The sequence below is a fragment of the Felis catus genome, chromosome C1 (assembly GCF_018350175.1).
Source record: "Felis catus isolate Fca126 chromosome C1, F.catus_Fca126_mat1.0, whole genome shotgun sequence".
NCBI lineage: Eukaryota > Metazoa > Chordata > Mammalia > Carnivora > Felidae > Felis > Felis catus.
The window spans coordinates 16307371-16316862 of record NC_058375.1 but is presented as its reverse complement, the minus strand read 5'-3'; positions in this window follow the sequence as shown (position 1 = coordinate 16316862).

Genomic DNA, 9492 nt, shown 5'->3' with positions numbered 1-9492 from the left:
GAGTGGTCACCAATGCTAGAAGCCAGACTTGGTGCCGCCCCTTGGTATGCCCTCCCACCTGCGCTGGTCCCCACGATCACAGTGGGAACCTGGCACCACCGGGGTGGATGTGGGGCCACCAGAGCCTTCCCAGTAAGTCACCGGTCAAGGGCAGGATCAGGCCTGTGAAAGAACATTCCTCCTCCGCTCTCCCACCCAAACTCATGGCCAAAGGCAAGGCACACGCACGGCTGAAATCCCATCAATGGCACCCAGCCAACTGGCTGCCACTTGCTTATTTGGCTTGGAACAGGAAATACATTTTTCTACTATTTATACTGCTGACCTCAGGAATAAACTAATTACTGCTGCAAAGCTGTATTCCCACACTGTCCGGCTCACATCTGTAACCCCCGGTGGAGACCAAGGCAGAGAGGTGCCAAGGGGCTGGTAGGTCTGGGGCCTCCGACCCTGTGGCCACTCCTGCCCTGCCCCCTCAGTCTTTGGGGGAGCAGAAATACGGCCCCCAAGTCACCCTCACTAGACCTTCAGCTCACACCAAGAAGAGGTCTGCCTGCTTCTTCCCTTGCCTCGAGCTACTCCCACCTCCATGTCTCGGGTTCTTGATCCGCACACTGGAGGTGTGGTAACGCGCTGAGCTGAGGGACTGTCATTCGGAGTAAATGATACCATGTCTGAGAAAAGCTTTGCGTAAATGGGATTACCCCAGAAGACCTACCCGCCTGAACAGCTGAGCCCTGGGAGGCAGCTTGGCTCAGGCCAGCCCCACACCTGGGCCAGCACGGCAGCAGCAGCAGCAGCATCCAGATGTGCTACAGATTCCACTGCAGTCTTTGTGTCCTGAGATAGCTGCCTGCAGCAACCAGACGACCCTCACAAGCCGGCTATTTGGACACAGGCGGCGGGACACCATCAAGAGGGCCCAGGAGACAGAAGTGGAATGAATGAATGAATGAATGAATGAGCAGGTGAAGCCAACGACGGCCTACGTCATCACACCATTTTGACCGGCTCTCTAAAAACCTTACTGAATTGAACAACCATTTGGCTCAGGTGTCAGCAAAGCTAACGCTAAAGGGCTGGACAATAAATATTTTAGGCTTTGAGGGTCATTCGGTCTCTGCCACGACTACTTAACAGCCATCAGAGTGCCAACCCAGCCACAGACAATACATACATAAATGGACAGAGCTGTATTCCAATAAAACCTTTCGCTTACAAAACAGATAACAAACCAGATTCGGCAACCCCTCTGGCTGAACCAGCCAAATAAGTACTGTGTAACCTCAGCAGCGTCCCCGATTCTTCCACACCACCCCTTTCTCCGATGGGTCACCAGGTCCTGTCGATTCTTGCTTCTGAACATTCAGCAGCCTTTCCTTCCCACACCACAGCCGTTGCCCTGGTCCAGCCCCATCACCCACCACCTAGACACTCCTACAGCTGCCCACGTTCAGCCTCTTGCCCCTCTAGTGAATCTGCTACTCAAAAGCAAAAGAGATCTATCCAAATCGCCAGTCTGACTGTACCAGTCCCCTTTCCTGGCTCCCGCTGTCCTGACCCCACAGTCATCCATGCTCTGGGTCTCACCATCGAGCCTCATCACTCACTGCCCCCCTCAACTCCCACTCTCAGCTCTAGCCAGACTGACTCTCTTTTAGTTCCTCCCCCCCCCCACACACACACACCCTGCTCAGTCATTACCTGTACAAGGAAAACTTTTCTCCCTCCTCTTCCCCTGGCCAACTCCTACTCATCCTCCAGGCCTCAGGTCAGATGTCACCTACTCTGAGAAGCCTTCCTGAGGTGCCCCAGCTTACCCCCAACACAAAAGTGACCACACTTATGACACAAAAGTCCATGTGTTCAAACAAACCATGTTTCCCTTTCTCCCTGGGCACACAGCTAGACCAAATTTCCCAGCCTCCTTTAAAATTAGATGGGCCACGTGACTGGGTTCTGGCCAATGAGAAGAGGGCAGAAGGCTTGGCCTTCACCTCCCACATGATCCTGCACGCCCGCTCTATTTCTCCATCTTCCAGATGAATGGAAAGGATGCTGAGGAGCTGTAAGAGGGCAGAGCCACAATATGGAAGGAACCTGGGTCCCTGAGTCACCGCCTGAATGAGAGCAGCTGAAGAGAAGTCGTCTGGGCAGGAATCCCATGTTGTATTAAGCCACTGACATTTTATGGTTTTTTGTTGCAACAGTTGGACTAGTTGACTAGACCAATATTCAAATGGAACTAAATTATTTGTCTGCCTTCCCCACTAGGCTGTAGAGATGCGTGAGGGCAGAGACTTGTCTATTTTACACAACACCATATTCCTGTAACTTAGCACTATGACCTACATTTAGTAGGACTTCAGTAACTATTTGTTGGTTGGATGAATAAATGAATGAATACAACCTTAGTGGATGGAGTAGGCTACTGTTATCACCGTGGGATATCTTGGCAAGCCAGGTCCAGGGTGGGATGTGTTAGTTTAAAGCCTGTCCTAAAGCTTTAGAGAGAGCCTGTGCTGATTCCACCCCAGGGAGCTGAACTCAAGCAAAGACAAGGCCAATGTCACCAACCAACAAGAGAGCTAAGGGCAGAGCGCCCATCAGATGCTGACAATGGCAGTAATAGGAAGAGTCAGGAGGTTGGGATAAAGTGAGCACTGGACTAGGAGTCAGGAATCCCAGATTCTGGGGCTAGTCCTTCCCCCTGACTCACTGCATGACATTGGTAAATAACTTCCTCTCTTGGAGCCCCAGGTGCATCTTGCTGAAAAAGAAACAGGCTTGACCAGAAGACTCTCAAATGGTTCCAGGTGGTAGAACTCCCATATCAACCCACAGGAAAAAAAAAATGTCTCTGGAGTCTCAAAATGTAGAACAGATATAAGTGGGATGGCTCTAATTAAAGATGGGGAAAGGTGTCAGAGCCAACTCCAACCAATATCCTGAAGCATCTTCTCAGAACCTTGAGGTCCATCCTCTCTCAGACTAAGACTTACCAGATTCTCAGCCTAGAGAGAAGCTTCCAGATAATCTAGCAAAACTCTCAGCTCCTATTTGAACACCTCTAGTGATGGCGAGCTCACTACCTCCTGGACAGCCCCTAAGGCAACCCCAATGGTTAGATTATCCATCAGCTGCAGTCTGCATCCCTAAACCATGCGTTCCTGGGTCAATGTGGTTCAGCCACCAGAGGCTTTGAGCAACCTAGCTAGAGACTGGGTCTTGGAAAGATGGCCTCTGAAATAATAGTAATAGCTAACAGGTTTTGGCCATTTTCCTAAGCACTTTACATATATAACACATTTAATCCATCCAGTAACTTCCAGGAAGTAGCCACTATTGCAAATGAAAAAAGGCATAAAGAGTTTGTCTTACATCTAATAACTGATGAAGCTGGGACTCAAATCCAGACCATCTGACCATCCGTTCTTAAAAATAAAAGGAAAGGACCATACTTGTATAGTGCTTACTATACAAGTTCTAGGTGCTTTTATCGTAAGCATTTTACAAATACTCACTGATTTCATCCTTAAGCATTTCTATGAAGGAGACACTGTTATCACCCCCTCTTACAGATGAAGAAATTGAGGCACAGAGAGATCAAGTAACTTGTTCAAGGTCAAACAGCTGATAAGTGGTGGAGTCAGGACTTGAACCAAGGCAATTTGGGTCTGGAGTCTGTCTGTTTCATATGCAAGATTACCCTTCAATTACAACATATATTGAGCACTTCCCACATGCTAACTCCTATGCTGGGTGCTCCAGATGCATTAGTTCACTTAACCTTCTCAAAACCCTACATGGGCAGGAAAAGCATGTGACAAAATCCAACATCCATTCATGGTTAAAAAAAAAAAAAAAAAAAAAAAAAAAAAAACCTCTCAGCAAACTAGGAATCGAGGGAAACTTCCTCAACTTCATGAAGAGCTACAATATACCCACAGCTAACACCGTACTTAATGGTGAGAAACTAGATGTTTTCTCCCTGAGATGGTGAACAAGGCAAGGACATTCCCTCTCACAACTCCTTTTCAACATCTTACTGGAAGTTCCAGCCAATGTAATAAGAAAAGGAAATGAAGGGATGCAAATTGGGAAATAAGAAATGAAACTATCTTTGTTTGCAGATGACATGATTGTCAATGTGGAAAATCTCAAACACTCAACAACAACAAACTCCTGGAACTATTATGTCAATGGCTATAGCAAGGTTTCAGGATTCAAGGTCAAGACAAAAGTCGATTGCTCTCCTATACACCATCAGTGAACAATTGGTATTTGAAATTAGAAATGCAATACCATTTACATTTGCACCAAAAAATGAATACTTGGGTATAAACCTAACAAAAAAATATGTAAGCCCTGTATGAGGAAAACTGCAAAACTCTGATGAAAGAAATCAAAGAAGACCTAAATAAATCTCAGAGAGATAATCCATGTTCATGAATAATACTCACACTCACTATTGTTAAAATGTCAGCTTTTTCCAAGATCATCTATTGATTCAATGCAATTTCAATTAAAAGTCAAGCAAGTTACTTGTGGATAGCAACAAACTGATTCTGAAATTTATATGGAGAGGCAAAAGATCCAGAATAGCTAACATTGTACCGAATAAGAACAAAGTCTTAAGCCTGACACTACCTGACCTCAAGACTTCCTATAAAGTATTCAAGACAGTAATATTGGCAAAACAATAGGCAAACAGATCACTGGAGCAGAATGGAGAACCAAAAACGTGGACCCACATAAATATAATCAACTGATCTTCGACAAAGAGGCAAAGGCAATTCGATGGAGAGAAAAGATAGTCTTTCCAACAAATGGCGTTAGAACTACAGGACATCTGCATGCAAAATAAATAAGTTAACAAATAAATAAATAAAATCGAGACATAGACCTTATACTTTTCAAAAAAATTAACTCACAATGGATTATAGACCTAAATGTAAAATGCAAAACCAAAATGCTTCTGGGAGACAACATAGGAGAAAATCTAGGTGACCTTGGGTGTGGCCATGAGTTTTAATACAACAGCAAAAGCATGATCCCTGAATGAAAAACTTGGTATGTGGGATTCCATTAAAATTAAAACTTCTGCTCTGTGAAAGACACTGTTAAGAGAATAAAGATGAGCCATGGACTAGGAGAAAATATTTGCAAATATCTGATAAAGGACTTGTACCCAAAACATACACAGAACTTCTAAAATTCAATAAGAAAACAAAAAATCCGGTTAAAAACCGGGCAAAAGATTTGAACAGATACCTCACCAAAAAGAAAATATACAGCTGGCAAACATACACGGAAGAGATGTTCAACATCATTAAGTTATGAGGGAATTGCAAAGTTAAACAAAGAGACACCACTATACATCTATTAGAACGGCTAAGTTCTGTTAAGGATGCGGAGCACCATTCATTGCTGGTGGCACTGGAAAATTGTACAGCTACTTTGGAAGACAGTTGGGCAGTTTCCTTTCTTTTTTTTTTTTTTTAACATTTATTCACTTTTGAAAGACAAAGAGAGAGTGCAAATGGGGAGGGCTAGAGAGAGAGGGAGACACAGAATCCTAAGCAGGCTCCAGGCTCTGAGCCGTCAGCCCAGAGCCTGATGCGGGGCTCGAACTCACAGACCGCGAGATCATGACCTGAGCCAAAGTTGGCCGCTTAACCAGCTGAGCCACCCAGGAGCCCCCAGTCTGTCAGTTTCTTAACAAAGATAACCACAGTTTATCATACAATCCAGCAATCACACTCCTGGGTATTTTTTTAAGTTTATTTATTTCGAGAGACAGAGAGAGAGCATGCAAGCAGGGCAGAGGCAGAGAGAGAGGGGGAGAGAGAGAGAATCCCAAGCAGGTCCCACACCGTCAGCACAGAGCCCAGCACAGGGCTTGATCTCATGAACCATGAGATCATGACTTGACCTAAAATCAAGAGTTGGATGCTTAACCGACTGAGCCACCTAGGTATTTTTACCCAAATGAGATGAAAGCTTTTGTCTACACAAAAACTTGCACATAGATGTTTATAGCACTTTTACTCATGATTGTCAAAAAGTGGGAGCAACCAAGAAGTCCCTCAAAAGGTGAATGGATGGTTTCTAGCTTTGAGAAGAATGCCAGTGCAATTTTGACGGGGATTGCGCTGAATGTGTATATTGCTTTGGGTGGTATTGACATTTTAACAACATTTATTCTTCCAATCCATGAGCATGGAGTGTTTTTCCATTTCTTTGTGTCTTCTTCAATTTCCTTATATGTGGATCTTGAGAAACTTAACAGAAGACCACGGGGGAAGGGAAGGGGGAAAAAAAGTTATGAACAGAGAGGGAGGGAGGCAAACCATAAGAGACTCTTAAATACAGAGAACAAACCGAGGGTGGATGGGGGGGTGGGGGAGAGGGGAAAGGGGGAGGGGGAGGGGCATGGAGGAGGGCACTTGTTGGGATGAGCGCTGGGTGTTGTATGGAAGCCAATTTGAAAATAAATTATATTTTTTTAAAAAAAGGTGAATGGATGAGCAAACCACTGTGGTGCCTCCATTTGATGGAGTGTTGTTCAACTGTAAAAAGAAATGGGCGTTAAGTCGTGAAGAGACATGGGAAGCCAGTCATATGGCTCCAACTATATGACATTTTGGAAAAGGGCACAATTTTGGAGACAGTAAAAAGATGAGAGGTTGCCAGGGGTTATTATGGAAGGGGAGGAAGGGGGAGGATGAATAAATGGAGCACGAGATTTTTAGGGCAGTGAAACTACTCTGTGCGACACTGTAATGGTTGCTACATGACCTTATGCATTTATCAAAACCCATAGAACTGTCCACACAAAGAATGAGCCCTAATATAAACTGTACATGTGAGTTAAAAACAATGTATCAATTATAACAAGGGTACCGTACTATAACAAAACGTTAATAAAACAGGAAGTGTTTTATACTACTGCCCAATTTTTCTGTAAATCTAAAACCATTTTAAGAGATAGTCTAGAGGCGCCTGGGTGGCTCAGTCAGTTAAGCATCCGACTGGATTTTGGCTCAGGTCATGATCTTGCAGTTCGTGAAATCGAGCCCCATGTTGAGCCCCACATCGGTCTCTGCACTGACAGGGTGGTGCCTGCTTGGGATTCTCTCTCTCCCTCTCTCTCTCTGCCCCTTCCCCACTCTCTTTTTCTCTCCCTCTCAAAATAAATAAATAAGTAATCAAACAAACAAACATTAAAAAAAAAAGAAATAGTCTATTAAGTTAAAAGAAAAGCCCTATATGGGCAGATTACTATTACTCCTATTTTATAGAGATGATTATCACTCTCATTTTAGGGAGGAATATTTTATTCACGCCTTTTTAAAAAAGAGAACATCACAGCTTAAGGAAGTGGCATGTGTCGTTCAAGTTCACACAGATGGCAAGGGGCAAGGTCAAGCTTTGATTAAGTGGACAGGTGGACTGAAAACCCTCAGGGTGTGGTGCCCAGAACCTACTAGTACTTAGAAGAGACACACAGGCATTTGAGTCCCTGCTCAGCTACTTCCCACCCATGTCCACCCATCAGCTCTCCTGGGGGACCAGAGCAGGGACCTACAGCCCACATACTGAGCCTGCCGTGTGTGCAGAGTCATCGCTGGGCTCTTCCTGCTCCGGAATTCCTACTCACCATTCTTCACCATCTACAGGCAGGAACCCAGCAGGTATTTGAGGAGCCTATCCCTGCCGGCTTGGTTCAGAACCCAGAGGTGAGTTGAAGTGCAGCACACAAAGACAGCTTCGGGTGGAGATCTGAGCTTCGCTCCAGTTGCCACGGTACCACATAAACTAGAAATCCAGGGTGTGGTTATAAGTTGGGGCTGCCACCACCACTCCTTCCAGCCCCGGAAGCCCATCACTGAAGGGGACATCCAGTGGCATCAGGTCCAAGCATCACCTCCCATTATGATCAGGACCGAAGGGACCCCAATTCAGGGAGAGGTGACATCTGCCATGGGAACCACCAAGACGGCCCTTGGATGGGAATCAGGAGTGGAGTGGAGGGCAGTCATCCTGAGTGCTGACTGTGAAGCTGATCTCAGACGAGTGGGAAATGCCTACCTAGCACAGCTGGCAAGCCCCATCAAGCTGCTGACCTTGAACCCTGCTAGGGATCAGATGGGTCCCCCCAGAATATACATGTTGAAGCCCTGATCCCAGTGTGACGGTATTTGGAGGTGGCGCCTTTGGGAGAGAATTAGGTCGTGAGAGCGGAACCCTCACAAAAGGAATTACTGTCCTTGTAAGAAGACACACGAAGAGATGATCTCTCTTCCTCGAGAGGCCACAGCGAGAAGATGGCCGTCGGCGAACCGGGCCCTCACCAGAACCTGAACACACTGGCACCCTGATCTCAGACTTCCCAGCCTCCAGAACTGCAAGAAATACATTTCTGTTGCTTAAGCCACCCAGTCTATGGCATTTTAAGCCACCCAGTCTATGGCCTGAACTAAGACAGGCCTTAAGATTTGGGGAAGAAATCTGGATCAGGGAAGAAACAGCACAGAATCTGAGGACGTGATAAGAGACTCCTCTGGCTGTAAGAAAGTTTTTCACCCTGAATACCAACCTATGTTTGCGCTCCAGGCCCAAGCCTCTTACAAAGGCCTTTCTTCCACACAATCTTGTTTAAAGACTCAACAGCCCTAGGGGTGTGGGGGGATGGTGAAGGATGTATTTGTTCCCATTTCACAGATTAGGCAACCAAGGCCCAAAGAACTGAAATCATCACCTCGTGCTCACAGTCACGCAGGAGATAATGACCAGAACCTCTCAGGCCTCCTGACCCCACACCCTCCCTCTTCCACTACCCCACCCCTCCCGACGCTGCCCAGCCCACAGAAGGTGTACAGGAAAGCCCGGAAGCATTTTACCGAGCTTCGGCCCCACAGCCACAGCGGCCCAGCAGGGGCTATCGTTTCCCACCATGACCCCAACTGGCAAAGGAGGGCAGCTCCATCCACCACCCTGGGTCACGGTTACCCTCAGGCAAACCAGGGGTGGAGCCACAGAGAATGATCCCAGGCCAGAGAGAAGGAGGCCAGGTGTCCTCCACTGCCTGGAGGCCCAAAGGCCAGTGGACTGGGCCTTTGAAGGAGAGAACTGGTCAGGGCCAGGGCTGTGGCATATCGTGCCGGCTCCGCCACTGGTTGGCTCCATAATAAGGATCTAGGGCCTTAAATTGTTCAGAGCTTTGACCCAACAATTCCATTTCTCAATTGTGGATTAGATAAGGTACAAAACATCAACTCACAAATGACTTTCTAGTAACTGAAATTTATGTCTATAAAGATTTTGAAGTAATACAAGAACTTGATATTGTCATGTTAAGTATAAAGTGGGATACATAACTGTCTACTGACTATAACTCCAACTATGTCAAATCAAATGTGTAGAAAACAAAACCAGAAAGAGACATACCAGGACGGCAGCACTGAAAGGTATGGGCCGGAAGTAAAT